General features: G+C 38.9%; 1 protein-coding gene across 7 annotated transcripts in view; it reads left to right on the forward strand.

The window, feature by feature from the left end:
- The window catches only part of LOC105423659 (adenosine receptor A3), a 409,096-nt gene that overhangs the window by 11,642 nt on the left and 371,492 nt on the right, over nucleotides 1-25,962 (forward strand). Inside the window, exon 1 of one of the 7 annotated variants that reach the window (XM_011633495.3) lies at nucleotides 7,668-7,745. The exons of the other annotated variants lie outside the window; for them this stretch is intronic. The gene's annotated coding sequence lies outside the window, so the exon portion shown is untranslated. Of the gene's footprint in view, nucleotides 1-7,667; nucleotides 7,746-25,962 lie in introns of those variants that run through there. 7 annotated transcript variants of the gene reach the window in all.

Here is a 25,962-nt window from a genome sequence, read left to right on the forward strand (position 1 = left end):
CAAGATAGATATAGATATGATTAAGAGGGGAAACGCGCGATGCAAAATTCAATCCTGTGAATCATAGTCGTTTATTATTTTCGCAATGTCGTCGCATCAACGCGACTCGACGAGACGAAATCTCGTTAAATAGCCGTTGATTCCGCAATTAAGGTTAACTCAGTTACGCGACAATCGCTTGTAATTTAATCAGCGCGCGTAGTTACTCATTTCCATTATTTTACATAATATCAAGTAGCCATACTGGAACGCTAATTAACGGCAGTCATGTAATAGCGCTGCGTGGTTCTCCACCGCAGTCTACGTAATTGTAGCAGTTAGAAAAAAAATAGCGTCACGTGCGTGGAGGAATTCGCGATACATTGCCGCGCGAGCGGCTATAAATTCGCGAAATTCGTTGAGGTGAAAATTTATGCCAAACGTCCGCGTACTGCGATACGACTCTACGCATACAGGGTGTTCCACAATTCGCAATTTTAATACTCGTGACAGTTTCTGGATTTTGAGAACGATCTTTCAGTGGAAAAAAATTCGAGAAGCGATATCATCTCTACATTATTAACGTGTATTCTCTAACGTGCATCTCTAACGTGTATTAACAAACAATGAAATTTTTCGAAGGAATATACTTATAAACTTCGAATAGGCAATAAACTTTATTTATTTAAATATTAAATACGACATAAGTTTCATTCGCGAATTCTTCTGGATCATCGGCATTTTGATCACGGAAAAATTGCATTCCGTATTGATAACGCGAATTTGCCGTTAAAATTGAGGATCGAAGATCCTGTCGTTTTAATTGTGTTTCATATTAATATTCATCCGGCGGACGCGCATGAAATACTCGTCTTCTTATCGATCACGCATATCTGACGGATACCCGTCCTCCTCTTTTTTTCTTCTCTTTCCCTCGTCAAACCCTCGGTCGCGATGAGAGTCCGCTTTTATTAAGGATGGAAATTAAAGCCGTCGATTCTGGGACACTCTGTATACGCGTTCTGGTACACGTGGCTGCTGATATACGGCGGGCTCGGTGGCGCACGCGGGCACGACACCGAATTTAATAACGCGGAACTGCGACGCGCGACGAGGTGCGACGTCGCGGTCCATACAATCGGGACAATCAACGTCGTCGAGCGGCCATTAGCCCGCGATTACGGGCGACTTTATTACACGGCCACCACTCCTAGCGCGCGAAACGCACAATCGGCGGCATTATCGGTAGACGTGGCGGATTCTCGTATAGAGAGGAACCCGACCGCGAGTGTGCTCTATCCCGGCGATCGAATTTGCCTCGCAGCGGGCACTCGAGCCGAGTCGTTTTCACTCGGGGCGAATGAGTGTTATCGGGGACCGGAGGGCCACGAGGCGGGAAGGAACGAGAGGGAGTCGGATTCATCTTGAAACACAGCACGTCAATCGATGGACGTTACTACTAAGGAGATTTTAATGTTACTTCCTAGTCAATAAACAGTTTTTAAACTCGTGTAAATCGATTAAAATAATGACATTAAAACGTTATCGACAATATCTAATGTCATGCTATATAATCATTGTTAATTTTATATATGTTATTAGTTATTTTTAGAATGATAAAATAAGTTATGAGATGCTCGTTTGAGAGATGTAAGTACCAATAGCAGAGAGTTCTATAATAAATATAAACATGATATTTATTTATTATCACATTTTAAAAATTAAATAAAATTTGACTTAAAACTGTATAAATTAAATAACATTTTTATTATAAATTTATTGTATTTTTACTTTATCATATTATAAAAATGTATATCACTTTATAGTTTTATTCGCATTGTTCGTTTGATAAATGTTATTTTTCATCGAAGAATATAAATTTCTTTCAAACTGTGCAGTTAGTTAGACAAAACTTTATTAAAAATTTAAATGTTTACTTTGTATAACAATTTTTAATCTTATATGTAATTGTTTGAAATTAAAAGAAAATATCTATGGAATAAGATTATGCATACACTCGTAATGTAAAATTCTCATAAAATATCAATAAATATCTTCTAAAAATCAATGAAATTTTGTCTAAATATTGATATAACTTTGTATCATCTATGTATCACAGACTTGTTTTATATTTTCAAATGCAAAAACCTCCTTAAGGGGGAAATGACAATGGCTAATGAATATGTGCCTCTGGCGCATCCGACTATGATGTCCCTCCTTCCCTCTCTTTCTTTTCCGCTTTCTCTTGCAGTTCTTTTTCAAGCGAGAACGTCATGTTATCAGAATGTAAAAGTATAATAAAGAAAAAGTATGAAACAAGTAAATACGGATAAAAGCAGATGACAATTCCCGCGGAGACCTCTCTGAGAGGTAATCGCGCGCAATAATTCTTTAACAGTCGCGATGTAGGTAAACAGGCATAACAGGTTTTACTGATTTTATTTCGCTGCGAATAGCTCCTTAAGCGTCGTTTATATGCTCGAATGTGGCGTGCAAAAAACGCGCCAGCAGATAAACGCTGGCCAAACACGAGAAACTGCGATAAGACGCCAATGGCGCAGTCGACATCTCCGGCGCATAAAAACGAACAAGGGAGCTCATTCGCGATAGCCACGTGCAGTCGTCTTTCGCGCAATTATCCACTCTCGCGCATTTGAGAAGGTAATCCTGGCTCCCACCTGGCTCAATGCGAGGCTCCGGCTCGCCTGGCACCTCGGGTCTCGAATGTGCATCTTACCGGTCGGATTAAAAGAATACGAGGCGCGTCCTTCGGACGTAAGTAGAGTCGCGCGCGCGGCTGATCGCTCTCGCCGCGATAAGGTTATGTTCGCCGATGAACGCGAGACAAGGAGCCACGAATGCGTCATCATCGATTCGTGGATCTTTTCCACGGTCATGCACGATACGTGAGTGGTAAGTCGAATGTGGCGATGAAAAGGATGAAATGGATTCCGCAAAGTCGACACTCGCGATGAGATTCGCGCAAAACGCAGCGGCCGCGGACTTCGTCCGGCTTCGCACCTTCGTCGTCAATCTCCGCGAGGTCAGATCCGCGAGTTGCCGGCGGCTCGGTCGCCATTTTTGACTGACTGTCGTGCGTGACGGTAGAGTACGTAGGCGCAAAAAGAAAAAAAGAAAAACGCGCGAGAGACACGTTCGTCGGCGCGACGCGACGTGACGACTCGCGTTCGGACGCCGGTAATAGGCCTATGTACTCGAGTCGAGTATCCCTAATAATCCCTACGCGACTTTCACGTCACGTACCGGTCTCGGCGTCGTTCGATGGCAAATTTGAAGCGATTTACAACTCAGGACGAAATTCCACCTATAGAGTTCGACAAAGTGTAAATATAATCGCGGACAAGGAGACGCCATTTTACATCGCATCGATTATGAAAATGTAATTATGAATTTTATATGTATAGATAAATACGTATGTATTTATATAATTTTTTTTATTATTGCTAAAATTGAAACTTTCCACAGAAAATGTACTTGTGGAGGTCTAACGACATAAGCTCGCGCTCGCCTTTGAAAAATATTGATAATCGATGCACTTTGCAGAGGAAAACGAAACAACGCGCATGCCGCGATGAGGTCTCGCGAGTAACGTGCTCGCGCGAAAATTATTTGCTCGCTCGCTCGCTCGCTGGCGCGCGCGCGCGGGCGTCCGCGGAGAATGGAAAAAAAAGAGGAACGGGCCAGCGCGGGAGAGAAAGGGGATGGAAACACACGCGTGTGTAATTCCGGCGAATTTTCGTGAAATTGCGCTCACGTCGTTCTCTCTCGCGGGCACACTGCCATTGCCATGCTGCCGCCCGTCCGCCCCGGGTCCATTTTACGGCTGACTCAGCAACGAATTTCACCGACGCGGCAACGAATATTGCTATTGGTAACAGTTTCTGAATACCGTGGGTACCGCCGCAATTTTCGCCCGAGACGAATATATATACCGCGCGCGCGAGCACGGTGGCGGTGGCGGCGGAAGCCCCGACCGGGTTCACCGCACATGTTTTCGCCTCTCTGAGGGCGACCTCTTTCCCCGTCTCTTTCTCTCGGTCTCTCTCCCTCCCCCTCTTCCTCTCATTTTCGCCAAGGAAACCGTTCCGGTACAAAACGAGACGGGTTAACCCTCTTGCGGTTCCGCTCTGTTCCGCGACAGTTGCCTGTCAGGTCCCATTTAGCCTCTCCGCCGCGGCGCGTTTAGTTGCTGGCTTCGGCCCGTTCTCGGGGAACAATGCTGCCCAACTAACTGAAAGAATCCCATCTGACGTCGGAGTCATTTTTCAGAAAATCACATTTTACGCTCTGTTTCGCGCAATCCACATTTCGCGTATTACTTAACTGAAGGATGTCATTCTTTGACGAGACACGATTCCTCTTTAATATAAAGATGCACATTCGCATTTAAAACGTGTCTGAGAGATATCTTAAAATCTTATCTTTCTGGATACATTTCAATATTATTAGATATATTCTAAATATTTTGGCACTTGATTAGCTGCTAACTTAAAATTAAAGAAAACTTGATTTTATTTAGATTTTATTTAGATAAAAGTGCCCAATCATATTTATTATGTCTATATAAATTAAAAATATTTCATTTTGATGAATCATAAAACATATACATTTCTTAAATTTTTCTTTAGTATGCTGAGTTATTAATATTATTTTTCAACATAATAATTCTTCAATTCTTATTAAAAACACGATTAACGTTTGGAAAAAAGCTACATGTATATGAGTTCGCTTGTTTTGAAGATATCAATAAAATTGAACCATATATTTATGCTAATTATTTCATCAATATGATCATTTCACTCTGGATTTTATCCATCGGTTATTCGTATTTCGTATTCATTAGACCGGATTATTAGAAAAAAAATTATATAGGAAATTTATAAGAAATTTAATATAAATTGACTAACATCGTGGCAGTAATGATTTATTTTTTCTTTCTAGAGAAAAGGAATTAAATAGGTTTAAAAGATTTGCATTTAATCACGTTTCTGCTGAAGTCATCTGAAACCAGTTTTGAAATGTAATACGATTTCATAGATCCTTAAAGTCAACTTGATATTCGTAACTTGATATTTATAATCGCGGTTCAAAAAGAGTCAAACAAAATTTGTTTCGGAATAGAGTTTGTTTTTTGAAACGTAATTCTGTTTTTGGTTTAATAATTCATGGTTCAATAATGATAAAATATTAATATTCAATAAAATATTAATGCTGTATTCCTACATTAGCTGAATATTAACTGAGAATATGCTTCATAGGAGGCTCGAGAAGAGATTATTCTCTTTTAATTATCTAAAATTGTTTCAATAATTTAAATAGTTTAAAATCAACTAAGAAATAAAACAAAATTACTTTCATGAGAAACTTAATTGAAGATTCAAAAATAGATTTCAAAAAAATAATTAATTATTTGCAACTATCATTTTTATACTTAATATTGCTATACTTTAATAATGCTAGATAATAATTTTTTTGTATTATATATAAATTAAACGAAACAATGCAGAAACATCTTTTTATTTGATATTAATCTTTTTCAAATTTGATATAAACATATTTGTGTTAGTGATACAGATCAAGTATGAAATTTTATGTCTGTTAGACTAAATTTGATTGAATTTTATTTCTCTTTTGATCGGAAAAGTATTTATGAAAATTAATTTTTTTTTCTTATTAATTTCTCCCAATTTTTTGTATTCTGAAATTAGTGGAATTTTGTGGATTTTGTGGATTTTAATAAATCAAGAAAAAGAAATGATATTATGTTACCTTATTTTTTTGTAATAATTTAATTTAAATTTTTACTTAAAATTTACATAATTTCCCCTCTTTTTGAAAGAGAAAAATTTTGATGAAAATTAATTAACATATATAAAAGTAATTTTTATTCATTAAATAAGTATTTAACGATATAATTTCTTAAATACTCTGTGTGTGTGTGTGTGTGTGTGTGTGTGTGTGTGTGTGTGTGTGTGTGTGTGTGTGTGTGTGTGTGTGTGTGTGTGTGTGTGTGTGTGTGTGTGTGTGTGTGTGTGTGTGTGTAACATATGAATACATATATAAATATATTATTTATTTGTAAATCAAATTATAACGTATTCATCAATCATAATTCGACAATACTATTATTAAGCTTTGAAATATTTCTAAAGCTTTTTTTATTTTAGAGAAATATTGAAACATCGAAAAAGAAATAAATTTATCTTATAAACGAATGGTAATGAACGATCGACGTAATAAATCACAAGTTATATAATATCTTTTCCTTTTAATTTTGAAATAAATACGAAAGAGAGAGAGAGAGAGAGAGAGAGAGAGAGAGAGAGAGAGAGAGAGAGAGAACACTAAAGATATTTCTTTGACTACGAATTCTTGGAACTCGACGCGCTCTCTCTCCTTTCTTCTCTCACTGTTGTTTTTGTAAACAGAACCGAATAATGTTGTGCTACAGCTACATATTGTGTACACAAAGTCGCTGGCGTTATCATTCGTACGTTGTGGCTTCGAGCGAGCGGACGCAAGCGAGATAGCACAAGCTACTTTGTATGCGTTGCTTCGTTATTACTTCCCGACCGCGACAAGTTCCAAGAGCGCGACGAGTACTTAAACGCGATTATTTCCTAACGCTTGTTAACAGGTAGGCGGAAACTATTCCGTTATTATCTCTCGAAACACGACTGAGACAAGGCTAAAAGCAAACGATCGTTTCCCTATTAGCAACTATTGGCTCACATGTTCGCTTAATACCGCGATTAACGTTACGCGAACGCGCATCGCGTATCTGCTTCTCGAAGCAATTACTCATTTGTACGAGACAGAAATCGAATGGAAAATGAGCCAACTGCGGATTACTGCTTCATTACATTTATTTACACACGATATGATTATCAATTAACAATATCTCGTATTTATGAAAGTTTGAAACGTACGCGGATAATATTTAAATTTTAGTAATATGCTTTTTTAGATGAGGAGAAACGCTTTTTTTTTTGCTGAGATTTCTAACAATTTGGCCAAACCTGAAAATAATTTATTAATAGACTATCAGAATTATTATACACTTTTTTAAGCAAAGTAGTATTACAAAAAATTTTCTAGCAATTACTTTGATAGTACATAATTATTTTAATGGCCCGAAAAGATTATTTTCAAATTTGCATCTGGCCAAATTTTTAGAATTCTGCGAAGCTATTCGTGTAGGTAGTGAAACGTGTCAGACAATTTTGCCGTGACGAGTGATGCGTAAAGTCGCGTGATTAACGAATTCACTCTGCCATCGTGAGTACGCCATCACGTTACTCCGCGAGATGAGTCACGAGTGTCGAGCGTATCGCGGCGTGCGCGTTTTCCGCGCGTTATTTGTACACGAAAAATAATATAGCGTGTCTCGCACGCCTTCGCCGTGCCAAGTCGAGCGAGTGGCGCGCTTTGGTAATGCGCGTGTACATGATCATATGTAACCGCATTTTCGCAAGCGAGCACACTTAACTCCGGGAACGTCGTGTGTGATGTGAAGCGTCGCGTACGAGTGTCGTATTTTGAAAATGAACGGATGCACAGTCTTGTATAACCGCGTCTTCGCGAGTGAACGCACTTAGGCTCGAGAATGCCGTGCCGCGCGATCGTTATGTTTGACAATTAATGTGTTGTGATCATAATTGTGATGAATATAGTGCTAATGCTATGAAGGAACAGCGGAGAGAACGAAGAAGCCCGGGGTGATGTCAGGCGTTGGTGGAGCAACGGTGAGTTTGTCATTTATTTATTGTACCTTCACAAACGGAATTGGTTTTTGAAAATTGTTTATTTATTTTACCAAGTATTTTCTAAATAATTTTCTAAATAATTAATTTACTGCATATGAAACAAGTAATAATCTTCTTGAAAAAGAATGAATAGAAGACTTCATTTGCGTGATGAATATTTCTTAAAATAATAATTATTTTGGACACCGTTGTAATCTCTGGATATATTTATAATTTACAGATTAATGTAATTGTATTATAACTTTTTCTCTCTCTGTATGTCGTGCCGGCAAATCAATCTTTTAATCTAATGGATTTATGAAAAATTTGTATTCATAAAAATTATGTAAAATATATAAATGTAAAATGTATAAGAGTTAAGTAAAGAGGCAGCAAATCATTACATATTAATTTAATATTTTATGGGTTTATTAAAACGTTTTTTTTTTTAAACAAGTGAGCTGATATTTAATTGTTCAATCATTCGACGATTTATAGCGCATCCTAGAATGCATATACATATTTAAGCATTATAAGATAGAGTTTATATCATTCTTACTGATACATTTTATTTTATAATATATTATATTAATATATACATATAACAAATATATATTCATCACGAGAATCTCTCGTGGATGATCGCATAATTCGTTCATGGATAAAATAATTTTGTTGAAACGATCTAAAAATTTGGCCAGATATAAATCTCAAAATAATTTGCTAGGACACAAATATGATAATAATAAAAATTATTGATATTTCAGCAATCAGAAAATTCTACAAAATTATTTTCAAGACTCAACAAAATTATTTTTAAATCTGGTTAAATATATCTGGTTAAATTCTTAGATTTTCTCATTAAAACTTTTCCGTATTTATACGAATATTTAAACACGTGCATCAGTGATTTAGTCGATTTCCTTTTCCCGGCTTTGAGAGCTAAAAGTTTGAGAAAATTTTACTTTAATAAATTAACATATATTCCTATAACAAGCACAGTTTTCTCTTTAATTAACGCGTTCCACGCGAGGAAAGAGAGATGATTGGATGACTTTTATGTAAAGGGAAATAATTGCGAGACTTATCGCGGGGGCTCGATTTATTTTCGCCTTCGCCGGTATGGTAAAACTACAAATTATCCGTCTTATCGCCGCGAGAATGCAACCGCGTTTTTAATTCGGTCGACGGCTGCGACGACGACCGCGAGAACCATATTTCGCCGACGAGATCGGGCGAGCGTGATACCGCGCGCGCGGTGCCGCGACGTTGAGTGCGCTTCGTTATTAAATCACGACGACGTGTGTACATCGCGCCGCTGCGTTATAGCAAACACACGCTACACACACGCCTCGTGGCGTCTCGCGACGATTGATAGATACCGCGCCGCGTCGTTCGATATTTCAAAAGCGCATTGTTCGACACACGGACTTTGTCTACGCGCGACGCAATAGGCGGCTTCCCCGCAGTTATCGCCGCATCGTCGTCGACGGCCTGCATAATTCCACGTGCTGCACGTAGAATGCCCGAGTGAGATTAAACCTTGCGAAATGGGCTATTGTGTATCCGCACGTGGCGCAAGTGCTTAAATAGTCATTGCCGTTGCCGATGTGCACGCCGATATACGCGATTGCCGCGCACGAGTAAATATACGACCGAGTGGCTCGTCTTTCGGCGTACGCAAATCGCCGTGTGTAGCGCGAGTCGTTATCTCTCGTTACATACTTATATATTCGTGGTTACTCTTAGAAGTAGTCCTTCGTTTAATTTTTGCACTTTGCATAATGGCTCGCTAATCTGTAATTCAATAATTTATTCCCTTGTAAAAAAAGAAAAAGATGCTGGCACTTTCTCACTCTTTGATTTTTATCTCGACTTACACTCGCAGCTTTAATCTGCATTTTATATTTAATTCAGGTGCGATGACTATTATCGAATGTCACATTGAGAGAGATATATATATCAAGCGTGCTGCACACGCGATAATGACGTAAAGATCGCCACGATTTTCCAACTACTGCTGACGCCGAGGGCTTTGCGTATAATTTCGCCGAAGCGAATTTCGTTGTGCGCGCAGACGTTTAAAATATGCGGCAGGCAGTACGAACTCAATTTACCGTCGGTACATATACCGAATGAACTTCCCTATCAGACCCCGGCGAAGGGAGCTCAGCGGAAATCGTTGCCAAGAAAAATAGTAAGAGCCATTCACTTCGCCGCGTAATGGAGTTAAAGGATTTAGAATTTGGCACGCGCGGGTGGATCGGATCGTGGCGGCGGCGGTCGAAAAAGCATCTTAACCCTCGGATTACCGAATCTCGTACATACCACTCGTAGAACGGATCATTGAATGTCGGTCGAATGATAAAACACATCATAATGCTAGATCGCTAATTGTCTCGAAGAAAAAAGCCGAGTATAAAAAAAATAATATCGCTGGGAAAGAAAGGGAGAGAGAGAGAGAGAGAGAGAGAGAGAGAGAGAGAGAGAGAGAGAGAGAGAGAGCATTCCGAGTTCTCGGAATGCTTGCACCTGTCGGCACCTGTTTTTAATTGGTTGTAAAAGATAGAGCGCTCGAGGCTCTCTCTCTCTCTCTCTCTCTCTCTCTCTCTCTCTCTCGATTAATGATTTCATACGTAAAGTTCTTCTATTATGATCGCGTTTTCAATTCGATCTTGTACCCGTGATGTATGTATTATTGCGAATGTTTTCTCCTCACGGCTATAACGCTCGATCGCGTGATCAGAGCTCATTGCGCAATGAATCCCGCACTCGATTATCGTGCTGCAACATCGATTGTTAAGACGATAAGTAGATATTACTATACATATTATTATTTTTGTACATATATTCTTGCGCTCTTGTCATGAAGTCTAATTTTCTATATTTTGAATCGAAAAAGTTTAACAAACATTGATTAACAATCAAACAATCGAGAAATCTATTTTCTCAATTTCTATTCTCAATTTCTATCTATTTTTTTCTCTTTTGTTCCATAGAAATTGTAAACAAAAACTTTAAATCAAAAGTTTCTTTTAATTAACAATAAGACTTTGTTTATTCTAATTAAATTATTATAAGTAGTAGTAACATATAAGTAAAAATGTGTTTATGTAAAAAGATATAATTGCGCTGTTCTCTTTTAATTTACTTAATCTGTAATCTTTTTTAATTTTAATTATTGCATCGTTATTGTTTGGTTTGATATATAATATATGCTTTATTTTGTATATCAAGTTTCCTGATAGTCATACACGTGGCCATCTTTAAGTCCATTGACAGTAATATTAGCATATGAATTTTCATGAGTTTAATATTCATGGATGCTATTTGTTTTGTGGCCGTTATGTATTATATCTGGCCAATCCAACTAAAACAAGTTTAATAACAAAACCAAATATAGTCAGCAATATACGCGTGAACTATATCTATTCGCGAAAATCTATTTTTCTAAAAAATTTGAAGATAATTCCTCTTTCCGACGCAAATCGTATTGAGCATATTTCGTAACTTATAAACTCCCGATATTAAATATGTTGAAATAAAGCTCATGATTTCCTTTAAAGAAAATCTAGAAATTGAATAGTGAAGAATAATTTCATTACATACACTCGCCTTTTTCTTGAAATAAATCTTTAAAGCAGCCATGCTTTATACTAATAAATTATAGTTGAATTTAATTGTGAGTATTTTCATGTAAGAAGAAGACAAGAATTTACAAGAATTTATCTCACGTACAATTGACGTTTCTCATACATTAAGAAATTGACTTTAATACTCGCGACTGGAATATTAATAAATAATTTTTAGAAAATTTTTAGGAAATTGCAATTCGTTCGATTATCATGCTACAATTACGTGATTATTCGTACATCTCTCGTAATATGTATAATTTAACTCGGTGAGACTCGCGAGATCGGGGAATGCCTCCGCTAGTTAGCGGCGCGCGTTTTGATTGTTTGCGACGCGCCGAAAATTTACTCATCTCCATACGCGCGCGCGATCAGGCATGATTTGCCGGCATTCATGAACCAGCAATTTTATCGACAAACACCGAACGACGTTCAAATACATATTTAATGTCCGTGTATGTATGCACTTGTGTGCGCATTTGCGTAAACATGATTTTGCGCATCGAATACGGGCCGCGCGGTTTGCACAGCTGATGGATCAATACGGGACATTACCGCGACGAGTAATAAGTTGCCAATACCTGATTCATCACCGTCAATACCGTCGGAGTACATCGCGATAATTAGCCGGTAATCCTTGAGCGTTCAATAACCGCCGTGCGAGCGTCGGGGCGAGCGCGCACGCTGACACACGCTACACACGCGTGACAGCGCAACGTCGCCGTGCACGCGTGAACGCTTCTCGTAAATGGTAATTACCGTCCTGGGTGATAACTTTGAAGATACGCGATTAATGCCGGTTCTGTGGTTTAGCATAAGCTAAGGTTACAGGAGACAGACTGTGTTATCGAAGTCAATATCGTCAGGCTAGTTCAGATTGGGGAATATAACGATATACGATGATGATAGTCCTTAGAATGGCACGACGGTGATAAGCCGTAATTGCAGTCTCTGCAGAAGGCATTTAGTTGTCTACATATACACATATACATACACGCACGCGCACATAGGTATATACACACATAATATATATATATATATTATTGTGTTGATGCTACATACTTTGTTTTGTCGAGGACATTAAGTCTCAAGAAAAATTATATCGCATACATAAACTAGCTTTATTTTCGTAACGTCTTATCTCGTTAACAGGAAATAATTATTTATACAGTTAATTGCAAATAGCTTACATTAATATTTACTTTATGCCCATCACCTCTTTTGTATATACGTAATCTGCGCTTATTGCATTACCTCCCGTCCCATAAAACAGACGAAAACGGCAAAAGCCATCGTTATTTATTATCTATGCGCTTAGGTTACCAGATAATTTCGCTATTCTACACGTAAAGTACGGCGTAGACGGCCGACACCAGGGTTTCGGTCCTTATGAAATATAAACCGTCGCACCGCACGATCGTTTGCGGCATCGTGCGCAACTCCCGAAATGCATCAAGACTGCATGCGAGCGCTAAAGTTGTTTCTCTCTCTTCTCTCTCTCTCTCTCTCTCTCTCTCTCTCTCTCTCTGTCTCTCATGTGCTTCCGCGTATTTTATTATCGTAGACTTCATAAATGTTGTCGCGCGACCCGCGCGTATCTCTCTCTCGAAGAGAAGTATAACGAAATAAAAGTCCATCGATGCGATCGATGCGCACGACCGTGGCCATTTTCGCGCGATTATGATCCGAGAAAAGTTTACCGTGTGACACCCAGCGTGACTCACCGGCGCAATATTGCGATAATAAAGACATTTGGCGGATACCCAACTGCGTGTATGGGATTTTATCCTACTCTAAATAGTCGTTTCACGAAGACGGACGGCGAAACTTTGCGAGCGGCGTGTACACCCTCCCCGGAGATTTGACGAACTCTCTCTTCCTTCCTTCCTTCCTGCTTCTCTCCCTCCCTCTCTCCCTCCCTTTTTCTGCTCCCGTGTGCAAACGTACGGTGCACGCGCTCCAGATTCTTCCGCAGCGCTTCCTCGCTAGTTTCGAAAGAACTCCGCGCGTCTCTCTCTCTCTCTCTCTCTCTCTCTCTTTCTTTTTCTTTCCTCGCCGCAGCCCACGATCCCGGCTCATCGCATACGAATCGCATTACTGCTTGCCCGACGACGCCAGTCGATTTGATATTGCGTACACGACTCGATATTCATATCGGTGCCGGTTAAATCACCGCGACGTCGATAAAACTCGTACGCGAAACGCATACACACTTAATGCGAGACATTGACTCACCCGTGTCACGGCCGCGGGCTTTACGAGTCACCCGTTATACCTATCCGTCGTACTTGTATGTACTCGGAATCGTTCGGATATTGCACAACCGACAACGCATGCATATTCAAACGAGTCGCGTTGGTTTTCATCGCGCGCATTGGAGGACTCTTGTTATACGCATCGCGATTTCGCACGGCTAATACATTCATGCACGTATCCAAGTCGCGATTCGGAATTGGTAAACACGGCCGGGCACGACGTGGCGAGGCGACATTATTGAAATCACACCGTGTTTTCTCTCCCTCTTATCGCCGCTCGCCGCTTCCTTTTTCTCTTCTTTTTTTTCGTAAGTTTATATATATGTGTTTTTTTTTCACTTTTTCGTACGAATAACGACAATTACGACGCGTTTCGCACGCCGTTGCGCGAGCTCAAAAAATTTTTAATCTCACCGACCGGAGCGCACTGCCCGGAAATTAAAATGCGTCCACTTCGTTAGGTAAATTTTTAATATGCGCAAGTAGTGCGCGTCCGCACCTGCGTGCTATGCGTGCAACCCTCTGGAAATCCGCACATAAAGTACGCAAAGTACGATACAATAAAAATCAGAAGGTGCAAGGCGAAATTGCGAAAAATCCATACGAGGCGCAATTATGGTACGCTGTTGGCACTCCCCGATATACGGCCTTATAATTTTTTACTGAGGGCGAATATTATGTTTCATCGCGGTGGTTCAATCTACATATACGCGTTGGAGATGTTCCTACTCGCGCCACATTAAATTTTAATGACACCCTTTTTGATGAATCTGAACGTTATTTGTAGTGGGAATTTTCGAGAAAGTCGTTGCAACTTTTTAATTACAAAATATTTTCGTAAATATTCATTAAACTAAAATTCTGCTGTATTCTTCCTTTTTTTTATCTATCCACGTCTCTAAATGTTTATTTGCAAAAATTTCTAATTATTACCTTCAATCGGTGATAATTAAAAAACTGAAATATCATGTTTTTCGATGCTGAATGTATTCTGCTGCATTTTAACATTTACGTAGGCGAACGTACAATACGCGCTGTTCTCCGCCGCGTGACACAAAAATTCATGGCGGAACTTACCATGCGAAAATATCTCATAATACGAACGTCGGAGGAATGGCTGTATAAAAGGTTCGTTCGAAGGTGCGCTCTTCATTTTATAAAAACGTACGTTCTCATTATCTAATTTCCACCTCTCATTAGCCGGCGCGAGTTTTTTGTACGCCACGCCCTTCCCTTCGGATGCACTTTTGCAAACGTATCACCTGGCCATTTTTCCCCCCAGGGCTATATGGACCGTTCCGGTATGTTCGGAACAATGTCGTCTGCATATGCCGGCCGAAACTGCCGACTTTGACAAAAGGGCCAAAGGGTGCCACGTTGTTGGGACACCACGTGTCTCAGTGCAACCGACTTGCCGGTCTTACTTTCACCCAGAAGTTAAAGAGTACCAACTAAAATCGACCGAATTAAAATTGATGCGAGAATCAGAGTCGCCCTTCTTTTTTCTTTTTTCTTTTATAATGGATGATATAGTATGATAATAAATTAAAAATTTATGAGTTCTCATCGTCGTGTTCGATGGGGAGGATTCGATAGTTATATATCTCCTTCATGAATTTATAAAACTCAGTGTGTACCTACTTTATGCATTATAGAATTATAGGATCGAATCGTGTAAGTGGGGCCATGTACTTATGTATCGATCTCAGTTCTTACGCTATCAAAATTTTACATTGAATTACACAAAAATGAGAAATTATTGGTTTTATGCCTCTTTGTGTATGTTATCATAAGTTATTATAAAATAAGATTATGGTTACTATTACTACAAATGTATATAATTACAAATGTATTTGTAATTATTATTAGATATAAATTGAAACGAAATTTTAGTTATTGAAAAGAATTCATTTAATTTTCGCATTTGTAAATATTAAACTCGAACTTAATAGTATTTCAGTTCTTGAATCTTAATCGATTCGTGCATATCGTGAAAATAAAGAGAGAATTTGTATTTAACTGATTTAGCAAAATATATTCGTTAGATGCAAAATATATTCGTTTGTAGGAAAGAAGTGCAAGCGATATTTTACAGTATCGGATGTTATTCTAATGTCAGTCCAAGCGAATATATTTCGCAATCACATTCCGTAAACACACGAACGTTCCACACACTTGTCGCAAAGAAATAGAGTCGTACCGTGTATCTGGTAGGCTGATTGCGCGTGACGTAGCTTTAAGCATTACGGTAATTTTGCGTATTCCCGCGTATCCCACGTACGCTCGCGCTGGGGATATTTTATTCATATCCTTACGAGCTTCCCTCCCCTCTCTCTCTCTCTCTCTCTCTCGCTCGCAATGCACACGTGTTCGGCGAATATTTCAGCCGTGACACAAAGGTATCCAAATTCGTGGATGTAGAAAACGTCTCGATCGCGGCGCTCATGCATGTATTCATGCACGATCGCGCGCGCGAGTATCTTCGGAAGAAAGATGCACGCGTGGTCGGTATTCTCGTGCGGTACTCGCTACTTTCAGTTACTCGTACACGTATGAGCAGCTAGCCGATGCGGTTCAAGCTTCCGGCGCGTTATGGCCTGGCCCCTCGGCACGTAAGGCAGGTGGACGTCGTCGCCGTAGAAATTCGTTAAGAGGGGACCCTGGTCGCGCTCTGCTCCCATTTATGCTCGAGCAAGCTCGCTAAGGGGAGAATAAGTCTCCCTTTATATCGCGTCCGTGGCCTAAGAACTTCGGATGCGGCGAAACGACGGGCGTAACGAATCAAGAAGCCATCCCGAACCATATCTCTTCATTTGGATTAGATTTGCGAGCGGCTTTAAGGGACATTAGCACGGACGAGAGCGCGCGGCATTCCCGGATTGCCGCATTTTATATTCTTGCGCCATAATCCTCGGTTTTCTACAGTTGCGGTTCTACGTCCGCAATGAAGGCAAGGTACTCGGCGGTCCTCTGAACGGCGATCTAATTCCTAACGGCCAATTTCGCTTATAGACCGTGTCGACTTCTTCTCTCGGCTTTGCCGAACTCAATTTCGCAAATGCCGTTTGCGCAAATCGCCACGTAATGCTACGCGACATCTAAGGACGCTTAAGATAATCCGATATCATCGAAGTGTTGACATTAAATCTTGAAATTAATATGTTCTATAGCCCACAATTCAGAAATACTTTTACATATTAAATGTTAATTAAGTCTGCAATATATATATATATATAAATTTTATAAGTTAATATATATATATATATATATATATATAAATTTTATAAGGTAATATATATATATATATATATATAAATTTTAATTAAGTCTGCAATATATATATATATATATACACACACACACACACACACGCGCGCGCGCGCGCGCGCGTGTGTGTGTCTAAATTAATTTGCTGAAATGCATTCATTAGTACAGATTTTTTGTAAAATATTTTAATGCAGTTTGCACGAAGTTTTAAATAATTCAAAATTAGTTGCACACATATATTTCGCAATCCACATCTCGGTCTCTTGATATTTATATGTCAGATATATTTCACACGCTTCAACATGTCGCGGAAATTACGATTTGTTTTATACCTGGGGGCGGATGGTCGCTTACGCGTGAAATTTGAATCGGCTTGCAATGACTCGTAGAAATATGAATTCCAACATAAACGGAAATTGACAACACGTAAAAAACATTTCCTACATTTCGCTTTTATTCCGCTGTTTTTACATATCGGAAACATTCGATCAAACATTTTATTACGATGATGCGGCGAGTGTTGGATGAAAATTAAATAAAAAGAACTTAATCGATATGGAAATATACTTCATATATGCATTTACGCGCGAATGCAAGAAATGCAAGTGATAATGAAAAAAGAACTCTTTCAATCCAATTATTTATTTAATGGTCAATCTATTTGTAATTATTGTTACATTTTCATTGCATTACTTATTATTACTTTTTTATTCGTAACAAGAACTATTATTACTGATATATTATGCTTATACGGCAATATTAATTATGATTATTCTTTGTAATTTATTTTATAAAAAAATTTTATTCTACTTTTTTATAACTGACTGATTTGGTTAAATATCTATTTAAAAATGAATATTTGAGAGAAAATGTGAACGGAAGAAACTGTGAACAGGTAATACGAATAATTTACTTGAGATAAATCATCTGTTCCTGTCCCTGCTGTTGTTTCGTGTGTTTCTTCATTTTGCTTTATGTATATTTCGCGGATTTAAGAAAATCAACAATCGTTCAGTTTTTTGTACGTCTACAACGATAAATCATAAAAATCAGTCTTATCTTTTACCTCACTCTTCTAATTGGCGGCTTCTGCCCGCGATCATTAATTATCTCATTCCATTACCGCGCTTGATTGCTTGGCTGAAATATTTTCACCTGGAGCCGCATTAATTCATCATCCGCATTAAATAATAAGAGTGTGGCGAAAGCTGCCATTAGACCGCGTGCTCTTCAAAACCACAGCGATTTGCTATCTGTTATATCGTCCTTTATACAGAAACACATATGTTGCTACATATGTACAAGGAAAATCAAAATGGTCATTTAATCTTTACATCTTAAGTTAATGATTTTACAACTCCAAACTTATAAAACCGTTATAAAACCATTAACTTAAGATGTTATTAAATATTATTAAGATGTTATTACAATGAAAAAAATAAAGACAAAGAAAATGTGATAATTAAGAAAATGTGATAAAAAATAAAAATTTTTTAACACAGATTATATTTAGGAAATATTTTATATAATCGTAATAATTAATTTGAAGAAGTACGTATTTAATTTTTATTTAATTTTATTTGATATAAATATAATTACTGTAAATTTTATTATAATCTCGAAGAGTCGTCCCAGCAACATTACATTATAATAATTCTTAATTTCAATTTTTTGGCTGAAAAAATTGTTTGAGAACAATTTTGTTTTACTTGATTAAAATTATCGATTCGACAAATAATGAAATTGTTTTCCTGGTAAAACTATCGTTGTTTACTCAGGCGTTCTTGTCGCTGATTTAATGATAAATACAATTGTTCGCGGCCATTGTTGGATTCCATCGGGCAATACACAAATAAACCAACACGCGAAGAGAACCGCCGTTGACAGATTGCCGATTAATTACATCGTTCAAGGGTGAATCCGCCTTCTTTCCGCACCTCATTCCAGCTCGCCCTTTGCAAACTGCCCCGATAGCAGCAAGTCGATAAACACACCCGCTACCCGCGTGTATTCGGCGATGGATTAATGACCGCTGCAACGGCTGCGTCGTTTATAAATCATGCTTACGCGCCGTCTGCAACGATCGGTGGAATTTGGTAGAGGAAATAAAGAAATATCTTTGAAAATTATATCGAAGATTAATTGTTACCAATTAACATTGGTTTCATGATGCATTTCCGTGAAAGACGTAAAGTATTTTGTATTTAATTATATCAGATATTATCAGAGAGATAAAATGATTATTTATTGTACTTTGAGCTTATCGGTTTTCAATTGTGTAGCCGATATAAAAACGTTATTATAATTTTAAATCATATTACGTAGAAGATAATAAATTTAATAATATCATACAAGACATATACTGCAGATATTATATGTGCATCACAATGTTTATAATATTTAATATATTTGTGACGATGTGTATTATGCTTTAAAAAATGTTTGATCCAAATAAAAGTAAAAGACGAGTGTTCACAGCTATAAATGTAATTAATAAAATTTTATTTCGTCTAGAAAAAATTTAATAGAACAATTTTTAACATTTATTAAATTTTTATAGTAGCTCGCTCGGCAAGAGACGAATATTTCTTACGTAATCTCGGCGGTCTTTGTTACGACGGTGTACGGTATGCGCGTCGTGCCAATTAAGCTTCGCGGGAATCAAAGTAAACAATTGTACGCGAGCACTGCTGCGTTTGCAGTGCTCCAGCATAATTAATACACCTGCGCTTGGCGGAACACGTCGTTGTCCGTGGATGACGAGAGCATTCGTCTTTGAATGAAGTCTAAGCAAAGTGTTCATATTTCTCATAACGCTGGAATCATTTGTACCAGACGCTTTATGTATGTAATGAGCGGTTTCCTTTAATATTTCATTCGGCGTGACACGTGCGCAATATGAATCTTCAGAAGTTTCATCTAGACGATATGTCTAAATTGTAATTATTTGACCTAACGTGCACGTCGGGACGAATAATGCTTCAAATTAATCGCGTTGAATAATGGAACAATTATAATAGGCATTCTATTTCTGATAGGCATTTCGTCCTGAAGAAACTTTCGAAGTGTGTAATATATCCTCAGATGATATTGATATAATTTTTAAAGTCCGTTACTTTAGCGACGTGATTAATTAGAAAAGCATGTAAAGATACGAGATTATAAATATAAAATTATAGACTTTCCCCCCCTTTTTTTTAACAAAGCAAACGTTGCCAATACGTTGTTACAAAGCGGCGTTTAAGTGACTCATAAGTTTCCGTGCGAGTGGCAGGAAACTGGAATTCGTTACGTGTCCGAAAAGTATTCTGTCGGCCGCGTGTTCGGAAAAGGGCCATCCTATTATGCGCGCACACTACAATTTACCGCTTCTATTCCTGCAGGCCTGCACCGAAAGAGCCCCTTAACTGTGCGACGCCCGGTCGACTGTGTGTCTCAGACTTCCGTGGAAGGCTGCGTCTCGCTTCGACAGCCGCCTATATACGGTGCGTAGTCCCTTTTAAAGATCTTATCTCGCGCCGTGGATGGATAAAAATAAGGATGTCGTCCTTCCTAGAGTCAAAGTGCATTATCGTTTGTTTCCGCACCATGGCTGCCCCCGCCCGCCGAGAGGAAAGCAACCCGGCTCTGTGCCGTTGCCGTCGCCGCCGCTTTCGAGAGAGCCACTGACGCGTTGTCGTTCAACCGCGACCTCTCGACGTGGAAACTTCCGTCCCGACGACCCGTATTGAACGGACTCTGGCTCTTTTGAGCGACTCTCGCGTGAGAGAGGCGGCATGGCACAACGACGAGACGGCGGGTAGGCACAAAATTCGTCCTCTCCTTCGAGAGGCGCCCGTCGCTCGTCTAACGCTGACGTCGAGCGAGAATTTATTGCGCCCGCCAAGAGGAGACTTTCCCTGAGACTTTCTTTCGATTCGAGGAGCTTCCGGATCCTTCGTGCGACTGATTCGCGCGGTGAAAAATAGATCGTCCCCGCGTCTCTTGTTGGAAGTTAAAAAGACGCCTGCTCCCGGCGCGTCGGTTTTTGCTCGGCGTTGCGCCCTGGGCGCTTTTCATTTGGTTGTATATTTCAAGGTGTCTTTGTAATGTACCTAATACCGTCCTCTCTCTTTCTCTCTTTCTTTCTCTCTCCCTCAGCCAGACGTCCATTTGTCGCCCTGACCACGTTCGGCTGCTACGGCTTGCGACAGTATAATTTCCTATTATTCATTGAGGAAAAAACTTGCCGAGGAGACAAAACGGATTATCACGAATGGACGATTATTTCGCGCCCAAGATACACGGTATATATACATCTCGTACTTTTAGCAAAACATGACAAAAATTAAACGAAATTTATACGTGCTCGTACATTTTTTAAATTATACATAATTTTTTAATTATAATATATTTATAAATTTGTTTGTTAATATTTAATATGAGCGAGATGGCTTCTAGCCTGTTTTTGTCTGGTTTTAAATCCGCTTTCGCTGGATGTAATTATATTTTCTCCTTTTTTTCTTTTTACTACCGATCTCGAGGGCATAATGCAACAGGATTTAACGTCGAGTATTACTCTAATAATATCTAGTCATCACGAATTTTATCGCGACGTAAAAATGTTACCAAGCATATGCGTCGGCTCCGTGCGTTATACGAGGAACCCCGCCTTCCATTATAACATCCGGCGCGCACAATGTGCCTGCTTTTAACGCGAAGAAACGATGACAAACGTAAGGTGACAGGTATAACATGCGCTAACATGCAGCACTTAAACTACCTGCCTCGTTCGAGCGGGTTCAATCGACCGCGTTGCGTACTTGACTCAAGTCAAATGCATCATCTCACGCCTACGCGAACCCTCGACACGTGCGACAGGAATACGCGTCTCCCTCATCCCCAGCATCTCTCATCCTCTCCGCCTTTTCGCCTCATCCCTCGAGAAGATACAAAAATCCATTGTGCTTCTAACGAGCCCTATTTCTCGTCGACCGTCCATGCCGCCGTGAAATTTACCAGATTAACGCCGTTCGCCGGCAAAAATGAATTTTTTAATGTGCGACCCCCGGACGGACTCCCGCGCATCTCACCCCCGCTGGTGTATTTGCAACTCGCGACGCGCGCGTGTGCAATCCTCCCGCTGTGAAATGCGTAAAATCCCCGGCGTAAAATGTAAATGTAGCTGTAAGCCAGCGTGAAAGAAAGAAAGGTATGTCGTATTAAAATTTTCCGGCTGGCAATAATTGGCAATAAAGAGATTAGTAATGAGTATCGTAAACTGAGGAGAGATAGGATCATAGAGGTGAATGGGATCAGAGTTATCGTTACGTGGAAACGCATTAAATGCATTAAATGTGTTTCGTTCTCATGATTTTGAATGTTCATGCTGGGTTGATTCTTGTATTATGTTGCATGCAAATATACTTATTTCACAATAAGTTCAATTATTTAACGAGACACTTTAGTTTCGCGATCATATAACAGCGGGTGGGTAATAGATTTGTAGGAAATAAAAAAGCAAGAATTTAATAGGATTAAACGAGAAAATATATATATATATATATATAATAGTCATAAAGATGCACTCTTCTACATTACGGATATAAATTAAGAGAAGAAAGCGGTTACTCGAACATTAATATCTTTCTAGTTAATTCATCAAAGACTCTTCTTGAATTTACTTTTAAGACAGTGCGAATAAAATAGTGTCAGAATAATGGTTTCTTTATCGTGCGTACAAAATATCGATGCGAAGATTTATATAACTGATCGAAGTGAACATTAAGACCTACGGTGTGTATTAAAGATTTCTCGATCGAAAACACGTTATCGTGCATTAATCTTTAAGTTATAAATCGTAATCCACGGCACGTAATTTCGTATATGATAGGTTAATATACATATAATTCAGAAGATACTTGTTATAGTTATAGTCTTATCTGTTCGCGTGCTCCTTACACGACAATGTAAGGCGCGGACATTAGGCGACTTCGCGTGCGGCGATTCATTTTCTTGCACGCATCCTGACGTGATATCCCGTACCTCGCCTTCGGCGTGCGTGCGTTCCGGATTATGGATCGACTCGAAGCGCTCTCAGGAATCTCGAGTTATTTTATGAGCCGTTAAGATCGGGGCTTTTTTTCCACTTATGAGATTAAAAAGCCGTCCACGTGCGCGGACGCACAGACGCAGAACGACGGGTAGCCCAGGAAAATTGAATTCACCTACTTTATTTTCAACATGTCATAAATTTTAATTTCCTGATATATATGCATATTTCCTGATACATATGTAAGAAGCACTTAGCGATCCTCTGAATCGTTAGTATGACAGTATAATGTGAACCATTGTGCGTAACGTTTGTCTTTTTTAATTAGAGAGTAAGAAATTACATTTACTATGATGATTCATTCTGTCTTTTCGCATGCTGTTTGATTTATAATTCACGGGAAATAATTCATATGTCTCTACCTGTATTAAATGTAAACGTTTCTATTCCTTATATTAAATTTAAAGTAAAATTAAAAATCGTTAATTTTGATATGTAATATCTCTGAAGAAGTTTAAGTTTATCTCTGAAGCAATTCAAGTTTTTCATCTATTTTTATTTCGTTTTACATCTATTTTCTTTCTATTAATGTCCATAATTAGAATATTGCGTGCAGTAGATAAAAGATAACTTGCGAAGAGGATCAATCTCTTTTCGGAGTTATTTATAATTTACATTATTAATTTATTATTACGAGTAAGAATAAAAATTACGTAATATTTAAAAAAATAGATATGTTAACAAATAGAAAGATATAAAATTGAGACTTGCGATAAATACAAATATAATTTTGCTATTGGTGGATGGTTAACATTGTTATTGTCTATCTTGTCTGTCTGTCTTGTCTACTTTTGCGTTTACGATAGTGTCAAAAAGTGTAGTACGATTTCGTAGATATCCTGTATATCATTACCGACTTTATTGCGAAAGACATCTTTATTTCCGATTATTCTCGTTTGCTATTCACAATTTTACGAAGTTGAATGTGAAATTGTTAAATAAATAAATTTTATTTACATTTAACGTAAAATACATAATGAGAAAAACAAAAGAGATGCAGTGAAGGAATTATAATGTAATTGTTTTCCTAAAATATTTGCATAGCCTACTACAGAAAATAAGTTCTTTTCTTCTGATGTATTCTATTGGGAAGTTTCAATAATTCTTTTAGAAAGCATTTGTAAATTTTGCACCGCGGATACATACCGCGAACAGCGATAAGAAAAGAGGACGAATTTCTTGTAGATTTACAGTTTTCGCTTTGAGAGCAAGATATAACGTGAGACCGTAGCGAGCCGTCAAAAAGGATGAAAGTCCATCGAAAGAGGACGGTTTTCTCCGACATTTGTTCCAGCGAATACATATATACGATTCCATCCCCTTGCTCGTCGTATATCCCGAAGCCAGGGACGCCATTAGTGTACATCAAGGGATCGACTTGTTCTCTCTCTTTCTCCCCTTCTTTCTTTCTTTCTCTCTTTCGGGGTCCTTGTCGATATTTTGAATCACCGAGAGAGGATACACGCGGAAAGGGATAGAGTAACGAGTACGTAGTAGTAAGGTACTCGTCGAATGGACCGGTCGAGCGCGGCTGTGAGGCTCCCGAATGCTCGTTAAAGGCCGCCGGTGCGGCACATGCAGTCTTATCGTTTTCGATCGACGTGGAATCATCAACTTTGTTACAACTCTTTTCCTCGCACACCCTCGCGCGCGCGCGCTCACCCTCGCTCGTCTTCGCCCTGCGGGCCCTTTTCTGCGTCCTCTCCTCTTCTTCCTCCTCGCATCGTTCTTCCGCTCGCGGGCGTTACGGCCTAACGATCATTTCGAGCTCGTTTGAGATGCAGATCTCAAGCCCGAGCATTGTTGTCCCCGCGCTTGCGATGCGACGGGGCTACCTGTTAGCGCCCCGGCCAGCCGGCTGTGGCGCCGTTGCGATGACGCGTCCACGTATGCGTGCTTGTCACGGGCTAATTAATCGGATGTTCAGTGCGCCGCGCCAATAGATAACGAGCGGTCGATATTATGGTTCACAGAGAACGTAAAAGTCATTTGCGCGCGCGTACGCCCCATATAAGCGGATTAATACCGCCTGACGGATCATGGGAATCTCCACATACGTAACGTAGGGTTGCATGTAAATTTCGATCGGCTAGGACTGTTGATCTTGCGCGATAATGTCCGCATAATTAATGCATTTTTGTTTGTCTAGATTATATTTTATATTGTTACATATTACTCCTGAATTAAAACACACGCATCGGTGACGTATCTCGTTGATGATAAAAGGATGTTTTATCTTGTCTCTTAAGTCTATTGTCTATTAATCAAAGTTTAATCTTTTCGGATGCTGTTAGTCTGGAAATGTGTTTAGTTGTTTTTGAATATCTCTCTTCTGATACAATTGGTAAAGGAATGTCTATCAATTTTGTGGTATTTGATGTCCGAAATGATGTAAAAATTAGTAATATTGCAGTAATGCAATCGTACATACACATGTACGAAATGTACAGATAAACTGCAAGCTGAGATTAGAAGCTCTAATTAAGTTTCATTAAGAACATAAATTTTCAGTGATTCGCGCAGCGGAGGAGTTATGACAAGTAACGTTGTCAATTATGTACAGCGGAGAGAGAGAGAGAGCACGCAGCGTTGAGGGATATCGTACAACAAGGAGGTTGTAACGTTGTCATCTTGATTGCCATGATGGATGATCGGATTCATAATGGATTCCAACACAATTATTTAGCAATTTATTATACTTTTAAAGCGTGTGAGGTAGTTTCCAATTAATTTCCAATTACTTGTAACAAACAATGCCAATGAAAAATAAAACAGCGGTGCTATATCGCTACGCCATTTAGGGAACAATGAAAGCATCGGTTTATTGTTATGCGTTATAATTGAACCATGGTCATTTTGTATTTTTCCATTGAATTGAAACGTAGGTAAAAGAGATCGTTTGTTCCCGATGATCCCCCTCGCGATGGCGCCGTTGCCGAAAAAAAGTAGCAATGATACGCGCATTACACGCA

The sequence above is a fragment of the Pogonomyrmex barbatus genome, unplaced genomic scaffold (assembly GCF_055798465.1).
Source record: "Pogonomyrmex barbatus isolate J1 unplaced genomic scaffold, ASM5579846v1 scaffold2, whole genome shotgun sequence".
Classification (NCBI taxonomy): Eukaryota; Metazoa; Arthropoda; class Insecta; order Hymenoptera; family Formicidae; genus Pogonomyrmex; species Pogonomyrmex barbatus.